The sequence below is a fragment of the Nematolebias whitei genome, chromosome 13 (assembly GCF_014905685.2).
Source record: "Nematolebias whitei isolate Nwh7 chromosome 13, NemWhi1, whole genome shotgun sequence".
In the NCBI taxonomy this organism is placed as follows: domain Eukaryota; kingdom Metazoa; phylum Chordata; class Actinopteri; order Cyprinodontiformes; family Rivulidae; genus Nematolebias; species Nematolebias whitei.
Window position 1 is genome coordinate 18421232 of NC_056510.1, and position 13097 is coordinate 18434328.

The 13097-nt window shown below is 39.3% G+C and overlaps 1 protein-coding gene across 6 annotated transcripts in view; it reads left to right on the forward strand.

Annotated features, from left to right (window-relative positions):
- The window catches only part of fmnl2a (formin-like 2a), a 51490-nt gene that overhangs the window by 1409 nt on the left and 36984 nt on the right, over positions 1 to 13097 (forward strand). The window lies entirely within an intron of this gene.

Consider the following 13097-nt stretch of genomic DNA (forward strand, 5'->3'; position numbering starts at 1 on the left):
TAAAGTTTAGTGAAGCTAATCCCTCATTACTCTTTCCAGAAACAACCCCACTTGTCTACATGTAGGATTTCCTGGGCTGGCTGTCAGTAAAGCCGATCTTCATATGGCATTTCAGGGACTCCCCCTCTGCTCTCTCTCCCTCCCTTTCTTCTTCCTCCTGATGCCTCAGCTCTTGATGGGGTGGAAGCCCTCTGGCATCAGAAGAATTTAGTGCTATTATCAGAGCGTTTAGTGTTTGTTACCACCCTTAAACCCTGACGTCTCTCAGCTGCAGATGATAGCCTTCGACTCTTCTGAGTGGCGCTGATGACTTCACCTCAGTTTGAGTAGGAGATGATGAGGATGATGCCTCTCGGGCTTCTTTGTGTCGTACGAGGTTGATAATACTGATGAGTCGACATATTGTTCTTGGCCTCCGATCAGTAATCATTAATCATTTCCTGTCATCCCTCCCATCTGTGGACTGGTTTGCATCCTCGGGCCCCATTCAGTAGAGCCTGAACCTGTTGATCAAAGAACAGCTGTAGGACTGTTTTTCTTGCCGCTCCTAATAGGTTTGATCAACAGGCGAGCCTTGCATCACAGCAGGGAGCAGCTTGGATTAAAGACTCCTGCTCCGTGTGACCACATTTGAGCAGTCACCTGAAATGCTCATCAAGAGCACACTGCATTTGAATTTCCACGCTGCGAGACGTGAAACGTCTGCTTTCAGATGTTAGCTTTTAGCATCTGAGCTGAGCAGCCCACATCTGATGTGCGTGCAGCAAGAAAGACTAAGAATAAACTGTCAGGCTCGATGCAGAAGTTAATATAATTAAAGGTCTTAACACCCCTTGAAGGAATGTTGATGAGCTGTAGTGGTCGTATTGAACTGGACTGACTCCTAAGAGTAAATCATTTATAGATGTTCATGCAATTATTTCTAGGGATGCACAATATTATCAGCATGGTATCGGCTGATATAAGCGATAACGTTAAATATCGGATGTCGGCCATTCCATAAAAAAAAAAAAAAAAAAACCCCACAGATATTAACGGCTTCTGTTTTAAGTCAATTTTTAATTAAAATAAATGAAGCATTTCTACTAATGCATTATGCGCTTTTCACTTGTCGTTTGTGAACAGGTTGAGTTTAGATTAGTGAAAATGTACAAATTTGTACTGTTCGAGTGTTGTCATTGTGTTAGAGAGAGTAAATGTCATGAATACATTTGACATGAAACATAATCCAAGTTGAAGTGTTGCATCATTTTCGGACCCCTTTTTGGCATCTGTATTTCGAAGCAGGCCAAACTGACAAAGACCATGCAGAATATTGTAGCATTTTAATTACACAGCAGAGAAAGCTATGTAGTCTCTGTAAGTAGATCTAGGGGGAAAAATATCGGTATTGGTTATCAGCCAAATAAGTTATAACATATCGGATATCGGCCAAAAATCCAATATCTTGCACCCCTAATTATTACTTACTGAATGTTTCATTAAAATCTATCAAACTTCAAGAGATATTTTGCTAACAGACAGACTAGGTTGAGTCCAAAAGTTAATGCTAGTGTTGTCAAATATCTTGCACAAACAGTAGCACTGGAGTTTATGCTGTGATTTAGTCTTGGCTACAATCACAACATGTTTTAGCATAAAATCTTTTCATCTGAGTAAATTGTAGCCATTTTTGTGTTTCTTGAGGGCTGTTGGATGTGGCGGCCATCTTGAAGTGGGTTGACTCGTAAAGTTAATCGTATGTAGAGCTGAATACAATTATTATTTCCTGAAAGTTTCAATAAAATCTATCTTTTGAGTCATGAGATATTTTGCCAACAGACCGACAGATATGACTCCAATAGTTATATATATACATATTATTACTTTTTTATTTTTATCGGTTTGACTTTCAGGCTTTTTTTTTGTTTGTTTTCAGCTCATATTCATAATTTAAAGACTGCTTCAAAATGCAACTTAAGCCTACTGAACCTTCACGTGGAAAGTGCAGCCAAATAATCTAAAGTTAACACGTCTAAAGGCTGTTTTAGCAGCTTCAGCTCCTTCAAAGCTGCAGCGGGTTAAATTTTAACCTGCCGCGTCTTGGATGAGATTGTGTTTGAGTCTGCAGATTGCTGCAAATAAAAGCCTCCATTGTAGTCTGCCTCATAACCCCCCGGAGTCTTTGCCTGATCTCTGAAACGGATTTAGGCTAATTGTAATGTAATTCCTCTGCCATGATGCGAGTGTCAGATTCACATGTGACTTTGACCATGAAAGTAGCTGCAGTTTTAACCCAAACATTCATTGTTTAAAGCAACAAGAAGGTTAGTTCGTTGTCTTGCCACAAAGCTCAGGGAGAATTCCTTCACTTTTAACAAACAAGGTACAAGATGTATATTTTTAAAGAGTTCTATCTCGCCTGTTTACAGCATGAGAATCTGGGTAGTCCTCAACATTCACATGTTTTAAGGTGGAATGCTTCGTATCACTTCCTGTAAATCATCTGAAATGGGCAGTTTGGTCCGAGCGTTCGGCTCATCTTTCACAGTTTAAGGCAGATCTTTGTTGGAGGTGCGGCAAACTTTCCCGGATTCATGCAAATGTTTCATACGACGATGTAGATGGGGAATTGTGGAAAACCCTGAACTACCAACATGTCCTCTCATGTAGTTTAGGATCACTTCCTTCTGTGAAAGAGAATCCCTCCTCGTGGGATGGACTTGGCAATTTTGCATAGGAAAGTAGAGCAGAGCGGTGTCCTCAATGGGGAGACCTTAAAAAGGATTTGTTATTCCCCATAAGACCTTCGTGCTGTTCATAGTCAGACTCCAAGGTAGAATGTCGTTTTGATTAGATCTGGAAGAATTTTTCCCAGCTGGCATCTTTTTTTGAGTTTATTTAAGAACCAAAAGTAAAGGAGTAAAATGGGATTGTCCTGTTTTAGTCAACCACAAAGTCGACTACATGGTGTCCACTTGAAACTGAGGCCCCCTTTATTTGCTGAGACTCATCACTGCTGTCAGGGCAGTAGAGGGGTTGCACGTTTAAATGCCATATGGGGGACTGCGTGGGTTTAGCTGCTGCTGTTGCTGCTCTTCTCAATAGTCTGCCCAGATTACATCTAAGCTGCTTTGTTAAAGGCTGCTGAAGTGCCAGGAGTTATTTGTGTTGTTGGGAGGGGGATCTGCGTCTGAAATCTACTCTTCAGATTAATCTTCAGAGTAGCCTTTCAAGTCTGACTGAACTGTAATTTATCAAGTTGATAGGCCCCGTTTGCTTCTCAGCTGGTTTCAGTTTCGGCGACTCTTAATCTTTTTATAAATTTGGATTTTAAAACTTGCCTGTAATCCAATCGGTGTTGTGATTGAGGACTGGGTGCTCCGGCTTTCCGAGTAAACACTGTTTTGTGTTATTTTGTGGCCAGGTTATAACAATAGTTTGATATTAGTTTGTACTTCAGATAAAAATGAAACAAAGTGAAGCAAAAAGACAGTAAAATCTTGCATTAAATATTATATTAACACATTCTGTAAGGTGGTGTTTGCGTATCATCCAATGGCGGATGATAGCTTAACTTCCTTCTCCCAAATTTGCACCCCTTAATAGAACCCAGGAAGTGACTAAGTTACCCTTTATTTATTTTTTCCATGTAGACTCTTCATTAAAAAGCAGAACAATGGTTGTTGTCTGAGGCACAGAGGGGGAACAGTGGCTGAAGCCCGTTCGTCAGCCCCATGGAACAGAGCTGCTCTTTATTCTCTGGGGGTACCCAAGATGAAGCCTGGCACTGGACCCAGACCCGGCAGGCTGTGAAAGGTCACCGCTCGAACCTGTGTGTGTGTGTGTTTTCATGTGGGTTTCTGCTTTGTCAGATCCCCGGACGCTCATCCACCAATTAGCCACTACAGAACTGAGCACAAAATGCTCGGAGGGCAAAGAAATCCGGCCACTCCAGAATTTTCTCTGCTGTTGGAGCAGATGTGAGATTATTCAAAACTTTAGACTCGAGGAATCTTACCTGGCTAGCATGGGCGTGGCTAAGTAGCAGGTCTTCTGACTGTAAACAAACCCCACTGAACTTAAATCAATATGTATTATTGCTCAGTTCTGTTTTAACAGCAAGTCTGAGTGATTTCTCATCAGGAAGCTGACGAGGTTTTAGTGCCCTTGTGATTCCTGTGATAAATTATCCAAATGTAGATAGAAGCCAATCAGTGTTCTCTCAAAACAAGCAATTGTGCAGTTTTTTTTTTACCCTCCAGATGGGGTTTCACATACTGTTTTTTGTATATTGTGCGTTTGGCACCCCCTTTTGAATTGGAACTTTATGGTAAAACTTTTCTTGTTGATGCTCATAGTCCACACGGTCTGGGTTGCACACTGCTGAGAGTCTTGGCACACCCCAGAAGGCAAGTAAAGGGGATGAAACTTGCATTACACAGCTTTTGTGATAAACGGACCATGAATTAAGAGTACCTACTAACTAAACATGACCATATTGACTTTTGCAGAGCTAAACTATCAACAATATTCTGAGAAACAGAACCGTCCCTGCAGTTTTGACATAGCATTCTGTGTTTTGACTTGTCTGTAGTTATCTTTGCTGGCGTCTTCTCCTGCTGGTGTTCTGTGGCGTAGCCTTGAAAAGGCCAGACTAGTTGTTTTTTTTCCAGGTCCCAGTCCATTGCAAGTGTTATCCAGCAAGACTGATTCAAGTTCACACAAAAGAGTGACCCAGTCACAAGTCTGTGGAGAAGTGCGTTATGGTCCGGTTCTGTACAGGCTCCAAAGTGACAGATGTGCCATAAAGCCAGACTGCTGGGCTGAACTGCCACGCAAAAGTGGGGGGTGTTTTTGTTTTGACCTCTTGGAAACTTGAAAGTGTTGAGTTTTATGAGAAAAGCAGCCCATCAGAATCCTCAGACGTCTGTGGCGTTGTGACAAACTGTATGTTGTGGTGTCAGGGTCAGCTTTTTCTTTTGGCTAATTGTTTATCATTCTGGCTTTAACATTGGCTTTATGGTTACAGTGAGATTTTAGGGTATATTTGTATAATCAAAACATTTTCACCGTTTATTCATCTTTTTATGTAGCTTAATGCGGATTTAAAAGTTTCATATAGGAGAGGGTTTAAAAAAAAATCATAACACTGTTTCCCGTTCCTATACAGTTTTTGCCTCCCTTCAAGACGTGTTCAAATAGAAGAAACTCACCACTTTGTCCTCATCTCTTACATATGTATATTCTTAAAACTTTGTCTCATATGGTGCCATTTCTTATTAAAGTCTTCTTCTTGGGTTTCTTTAAAGACATATGCTGTTTTGGAAGCTGCCAGGGTCTAAAAGCCAGGTCTGGCTGGTGCCAGAGTTAACATCTGCAGTGCAGAATCAGGTTATTTTGCATTTGAATGTGCTTTGGTGTTCACTGCCAGGGTTTAACGTCAGACCCATGAGACCAGGAGAAAGACGGTGTAGCCGTTTGCTACAGTTTCAGGATTTATTAGGCAGACGATTCGCCTCGTCTGGACCCCTCACATGAATCTAAAGCTGAGGGTTTAGATTAAACACTTCCAACAATCATCGAAGGTCAAGAAGGAGACTTGACAGAATGCAATCTTCAATTGATCAGTACTGTATCTCCATTTTTTTTTTTATGTAAACCTTTTTTTTTCTTGTTCTGCATTTCAGAAAAGTGTCATTTTGATAGAACCCACATAATTTAGTTTGTAACTCAAACAAATCCTTAGAGAGGAAATGCAGCATTCAACTTTAAAGACCATTGAGTAGTTGCATAAATGTCAATAAAAAGCTAATATAGGGAGGAGAACTAGATGCATCTGATAGTGAAATAGTGACGTTGCAGACACTTTATGGCGTACTCTGCCTTGGTTCACTTGGATTTCAGCTCACGGCTGTTTTTTTTTTTTTTGGCACAAAGTATCAAAGCAATCAGTTTGTTTTCAGGCTCCCGCTCAGTGTTTCATCACTGGATGCAGAAGCTCATTGCTGTGGCTGGCTCCAGAGTACATCAGTCATTTCATCACAACCGGAGACCGCTCTGCTCTTTGTGACCAACTCCTGGCTTTAGATGTTGTGGAAAGTTTCTGCGTTTCAGAGCTCAACTTTGCCACCGCATTTGTTTTTTTCCATCTGTTGTTCTGTAAACAAAATGTTAGCGAGCCAGATTCAAGTTTTAAACTCAACGCTGACTTGACAAAACTGGCTTCTGTTTTACTTTTTTATTCTGAGCAATGACGCGATCAATAACTCTGCAATTTTATATTGGTTTAGTTTGATTCTTTCAAACGGATAAATACTTTTTTTTTTTAAGACGTGGGCAGAGCTTTAGGACTGTTTCACTTGTCTGACAACATGATTGGTCATAATAAAAATATTTTTTACAGAAAGAAGTTTAATTTTGTTTGAAAACCCTGGCCATTCAAAGTGAATAGGCTCCTCCTTGTTATTGTCTGCACTACTTATTCTTACAGATTATACAGCCTGTTATGGATTCTCTGAGCCTTATTTCAGTTAAACAGCATTTCTGACTTCTATGTTGCAGAGCTGGAACCCAGATCCAGACTCTTTCACAACCTCACATCTGGTCGTCTGGCCCTCTGTGTTCAAGTATCACATGTTTTATTTGGACAGCGCCCTGCTGTTGTAAACCATTTCCATAATGCTGTTCCGGTCTTTGGATAACATCAAGTTTTGGTGCTGTTGCATCAAGCCCAGGGCAGCTTTTTGTAATGGAACGGTTCATTTACCCACAACACATGAGGTGTTGAGGTTTTGCAAATGAATTCTCCTGAAGAAGATTTGGAAAAGTTTGTTGGAGCAGTTAGGCGTCACAGACTGCACTCAGGTTCAAGGTACATAAACGGTGTATTTCACTTTATTTACCTTTTTGGTTTTAAGTAGCATTTTAAATGATCATTTGAGAATATGTCACAAAAGTGTCGTTGGGATGCAGAGGAGCGAGGCGGTAACATTTGAAGTCAACCGTTTCCGCTCGAGGCATTCCAGTGAACAGCTTCAAAAACAAAAACTACCGTTCAGTTAGGGGGTCCTGGGGATTACAGAGATAATCTGGGGACAGACAGGGGACACCTGTGCCCCCTAAATGAACACAGAGGATTATGAAGCCACGTTGTGCTAATGAGCGGAGCACGGCTTGTTGTGGATCGTGCATGCTTCACAGCCGGCCACTTCCTTTCTCCTCTAAGATGTTTACAGTATTTATGAAATTTATTAGCCTTGTATTTCATTTAGTCTGATTGGATTATTCTTTTATATATGGACTACAAAGATAATTCATACAACAACCACTCAAAGCGCTGACATGTAACTTTATGAGCCATAAATTTGTACTTACGGGGGATCATTTTTGTTCAGTCTGCAGCTATTTAAAGATACAAAATGATTTGAGGAGCAGTTGATGAAGAAAGTATTTAAAACGGTACATTGTCTCATTTCCGGAGGATTGAGCAATGTACAAATGTTTGTTGTGACGAGTCAGTAATGGCTGCTGTAGGTTTTCTTGTTGTGGCGCGCACAGTGGATTAAGACTAACAGATTGAAACACATCTCTGACTGGAAAAGAGCAGTTGGGGTGTCGTTGAGCTCATTTGTTTGATTTTCGCCTCGTGTTTGTGTACGCAGGGCTGACAAGCTGGTTTGGAAGATTTGGATCAAAGAATACGAGTCTGTTGGCATCGTTAGATTGTTGCCTTCGAAAAGAAGAACAAATATGATAACATGGATGTGTCTCAAACTAAACAGCTGACGTCCCTCTTGTACAGTTATTGCTCCGAGGGATAACTGAGAGAAAACTATTGATGCTGCTTTCTACATTTGAGTCAGTTCTTGTTGTTTTTTTTTATGTTTGCACAAAAATCTCTAGGGTTTCTCGATCAAATGGTTTTACCGGTAATCCTTTCTGACTGCTTTATTGCAGTGAGAAGGATTTTTAGACCAATCTGTGTAGCATTCAAAGCAAAGATTATTGGTAAACACCATATTAATTGTAATAATAGCCAAAGATGTTTGGGATTAAACTATAATGAAATTTTATAAAATTGGAACTTTGACTTTTGCATAAATATGTTTTTAATCTCGTCATATTCACCTTCACAGTAATTTGCTCACTTTGTTGTGCGAAACAGTGCGAGTCATAAAAACCTGGTGGGATCATTTCAGTACTTTTTATTTTACCATAGTCATCAAAAAGACTATAAAACGATAGTCATAAATAAAAACGGTATTGTAGATAACAACAAAGTCCATGCTCATGGTATTGTAGATGTTAAATGTTTGTGTTGTCATTATGTCCATGTGTAATAGGGTTATTATTAGTGTTGCCTGGACATTTTTTTAAACCAGGTAAGATGGTGTCACAAACAGTTACTATCATTTTGTGGGTCAGGAGCTAAATTGCTGGGTGAACACATGTGTCAAAGACACAAAGTTTGTTTTCTCAGTCATCCAGGTATATAACAACATGTGTCAAAGGTTTTAATTTAGACCCATTACCCTTTAAGTGCAATGCTTTATTTTAGTTCACAGTTTTCCTCGGCTTCACCCACGGGCCCTTCATTCAGGCTGTGTTTGCCTTATTCAGCCAGCTGTGCTCTGAGGGCTGTGCCCTCTGTTCAGACCTCCTGGACGGTGGTTGGAGGACCTTGAAGTTGCCTTTTTTTACACATAATATGCCTCATGCTTGGTTAATGAATGGATACATGGATATTAATGTGCTTTGTGAGTTTTAATAAATATTAAAGTTGAGCAGATTGATGGAGTTGGGTTTGATCCTTTAGGCTGGTTCAGGTTGTGGTCTTCAGAGAGCTGTCAGTGATTAAGTACTGCAAGATTCATGGGCTGAAATCTTTTTGCTTTAGCCTTAAAGTTTCCTGTTTCTTCTTTTTAACAAAACTATTTTTTCCCTCAGAGACTGTTTAGGCGTTTGTGGCTCACAGGAAGCGTGGCTCATCTGTAAATTCTACTTTTCCCTCCTGTTGTATTAGTTTTGTTGCCTGGAAGGATTCTCACGCTTTACTGTGTTTGTTTCCTTCTGAATGCAGCTCTATCATATTTTTTACATCTTAACTTTTATCTAGTTGAGTTTCTCAAGGTTCAGATGCTGATTACTTTTTGTAAAATACATTTGATATCATGCACATTTTATTACTTGTGGGGAGGGAAGTAGGTTGAGATGGAAATGCTGAAAAGTTGCCTTGTCGTATGTTTGCCTGTTTGTGTGGATGGTTTGTTCAAGCCTGTTTTACCAGTGTGAAATGTGACCTTAAATATACAGCACTATTTCTCTTTCCCCCCAAAAAATAAATAAATAAACTAATTTTGGGATTCAGTTTAAACTGCTATATAAAGCACAACTTTTAAAAATAAATTTCACTGTCTTTAATTTATTGGAACATTTGTCTGCAACAAATTCAAAAGAAGTATTATTAAAAAAACCTTTCATTATTAACATTTGTTATGTGGCTCAATTGAAATGGATATTTCTTAGAAAAAAAAATCTAAAAATAAAATAAAGTTTGGCTTCCTAGTTTTTCTGAAAACAAGGTTTTGTAAAAAAATATTTTTTATATAGCAGACTCGTATTTTAGTTATCGTAAGTATTAACTAAATATTATATAATTATTTGTCATTGTAATGTCACATTGTGTGGTCATCTGGATGTTTATTTATTTTTTTTTTTTTAGATGTTTTGTACTTCATCCAAAGGACTTCATCAGTCCGAGGAGCCACATCAAAATGAGTCCCACAAGCAGCACACTCACATAGTGGACCAACCAGTTTGCTGGTGATAGGATGGTTTTTGAAGTCTGTCCTCTCCCCCATTGACTCCTCTAAGGCAGCCATAGCCAAGGTGGTTCAAAACATCAAAGTTCATGCTCAATAATCCAGGTAGAAAATCCAACAAAGTTCAGTCAGGTCATCTGGACGTTACTTCTATTTTGTTGAGACGTTTCATCCTTCATCCTGATTCGTCCCCATGTTTTGTCCATTTACCTGGATTATTGAGCATGAACTTTGATGTTTTGAACCACTTTGGCTATAGCTGCCTCAGAGGAGTTGACGGGGGAGAGGGCGGGCTCCCGAAACCATCTTATCACCAGCAAATTGGTTGGTCCACTATGTGAGTGTGCTGCTTGTGGGACTGAATTTCTTGTGACTCCTTGGACTGATGAAGTCCTTTGGATGAAGGACGAAACGTCTCAACAAAAAAGAAGTAACCGTCCAGATGACATGACTGAACATTGCTGGATTTTTTACCTGGATTATTGAGCATGAACTTTGATGCCACATGTGATTTATTAAAGCCTTGTGTGATATTGATACTCCATACAAAAACGGCCAACAGTGAATTTTAATGAATGTGCCTAAAATCTTAAACTACATGGAGTGTGTTGTGTGTGTCAAGATGACAAGAAAAAGACAGAAGAATAGTTTGGTCGCAACTGATACAGCCGTGGCAATAATCAGCAATAATATCACAACTTCTTGGTTTTCTAGTGTCATTCAGGCCTGCTGGATTTACTGCTGAGACAGTTTTCGATGTTTATGTGTTTGTGTCATCAGGGTGGTCTGCCATCAGGTGTTGGTATGAAAAGAGTTGTGCGAGCCTGGTCATCAGCACCTCATTAATAACGCAGATGCACGGATGATGGATTTTTAGACGTGAGGAAACTGAATCCTGGAGAGCTGGGTGGCTGTCACACTCCGTTTGCGTTGGCCTGAAATGAAGGCTGGTAGAAGTGGCTCTTTCGCTTTCGTTGGAGCGTCACCAAGAGGAAAACCAGCAGTGACTCAACAAACCACCTGAACAGCCAGGTCAATATTTCTCTAGAATCTTAGCAAAACAGAGTAAATGCCTCTGAAGTAACCCAAGAGCTTACTCTGGTTTTAAACGAGATCTACAAAATATAAAAGCTCTTCTGTGTCTTTTGTGTTAACGTGGCTGTCTCAGGTGTTGGTTATATTTTTATGTGTTTCGGGAAGGAAAGTGAGCACAGAATGTAGTCATCTGGTCAGCAGCCAGATTGAGTCAATAGAGCCCCTCGGACTCCTAATTCTCTGCAGTCAGCACAGCATCGGTGGGCCGACCTGCAACTTCTGCTGAATACTAATTGGATTTTCTGCTCAAATCATGCTGGAGAGCCCGTGTGGGGATAGAACCTGCAAAATACAGCGTGGCTGAGTTTCTCGCAAAAGCAAACAAGTTATAAACAAATGTATTTTATATTTATTCTGCTCATATCAGGGTTTTATTTTGTGGATTTCTGTTAAAGAAGTCAGTTCAGATGGTCATTAACTTAATGTGATCATTAGTGAGCGAGAAAGTTTCCAAACCACTTTATTTTGATGTCATTATCAGTACAAGCATCATTGTCTTTTTTTAATAGTTGCTACTAAGATGCAAAGTGAGTCTGTTTTATATTCCTGTGCTGCCTGAGTAGCTTTCTGGATTGATTTCCTCGTACAAATGCACCTTTTTAAAATGAAAATGGCTGCCCCGGATCGGTAACTTTGCCATTCTGTTAAATGGAATGCTAAAAAAATAAATAAATATTGCACTAGCAAAAAAATCTACAATGAAATATTGCTCTAAAATGATTTTGTGCCCTGCTCAGTTTGAGTTGGGCTCCAATGTTTGTAAAACTCCCTCCTAGAAACGAGTCTGATCTCAGGATATTCCTCGTTTATCTTCCTGCCTCTCTCCCCCTACGTTGTTTTTAAAGAAAAATCTAAAAGAAGAAAAATGGAGGCTGAATGCTTAAAAATTCTGAAAGATGATATGGAATGGGAGGGGAAACGAGCTAAAAACAAAAAAAAAACAAGCAGTGATTTTTCATTCTTTCCATATAAATGTTTCCCACAAAATGATTTAATATATTTTTTATTTAAAGTTTCAAATGAAACACTTTATCTTAATTTGACAACTCTGCCATCCCAATTTTGATGGTGGGTTATGTGCAGCCCTTCATGGAATGCTATGTCCTTAATCAGTATCATTATTATTTACATAGAAGTGATCCAATACGGAGTTTAAGTGTTTCTAAGTCTTGTGAGGGTGAGCAGAATCATGCTCATGTTGGAACAATTCTTATTTTGTGCATCTGCTGAGGTGTTTTTGTACAGAGGCAGATATTAATAAAGTAAAGAAGGATGAAGACATTTCGAGCGTTTTCCTTTAACCTGAAACTCACTATCTTTGCTTCTCCCTCCTGAGACTAACAGTTATTTGAGTGGTAGTAAATCCAATCATCTGCTTCTCAGATTACATTGTGTGGTTGGAAAACAAGCTAAAATATTTGTTCTTTTGTGCTGAAGCATCACCACAAAGCACAGATTGGGAAGAGAAGAAGACCCATTTTCACAGACAAGTTGTTTCACTATGTTTTTAGGATTTTCTTTTTAGTTTATTAGTCATAAAGTAGAATTATAAAGGGCAACATAATCATAATAAATAATAGTAGTAGTAATAATAGTAATATTAACAATAATTTAAAAAAGTTTTTTTTTTTTTTTTTTTAGATTTTTCTACCTGGATTATTGAGCATGCATCAGGATATTAACAATAATGTTACATTGTATTTCTGAGCATTTTCTTAACTCTCATTGAAACTTTAAGACAAAAAACTGGCCAAATCTACAAATTTAACAGCCTGCTACAGTTTAAGCAGGCTAATTGTGCGGTTTATGTAGGCCAATGCTGCAGTTTATAGAGGCTAATGCTACATTATATATAAACTGATACAGTTAAAGACTATTTTTGTTTCTCATTTACCCTTTATTTATCCAGGTAGTCTCATTGAGCCACGATAACTCATTTTCAAGAGAGACCTGTTTAGGGAGCAGATGGGGGGTTAAGGGCCTTGCTCAGGGGCCTAGAATGGGGCGAATGAGGGTGGAGGGGGGTGTGGGTGTTCCACCTATTCCACCCACATTTTGATGTTGACGGTACCGGGAGTTGAACCTGCGACTTTCCGATCACAAGCCCATTTTCTAAAGACTAATGCTACAGTTTATGTAGGCAAATATACCGTAGTTAAAACAGGCTAATAATATAGTTTATGTAGCCTAATGCTACAG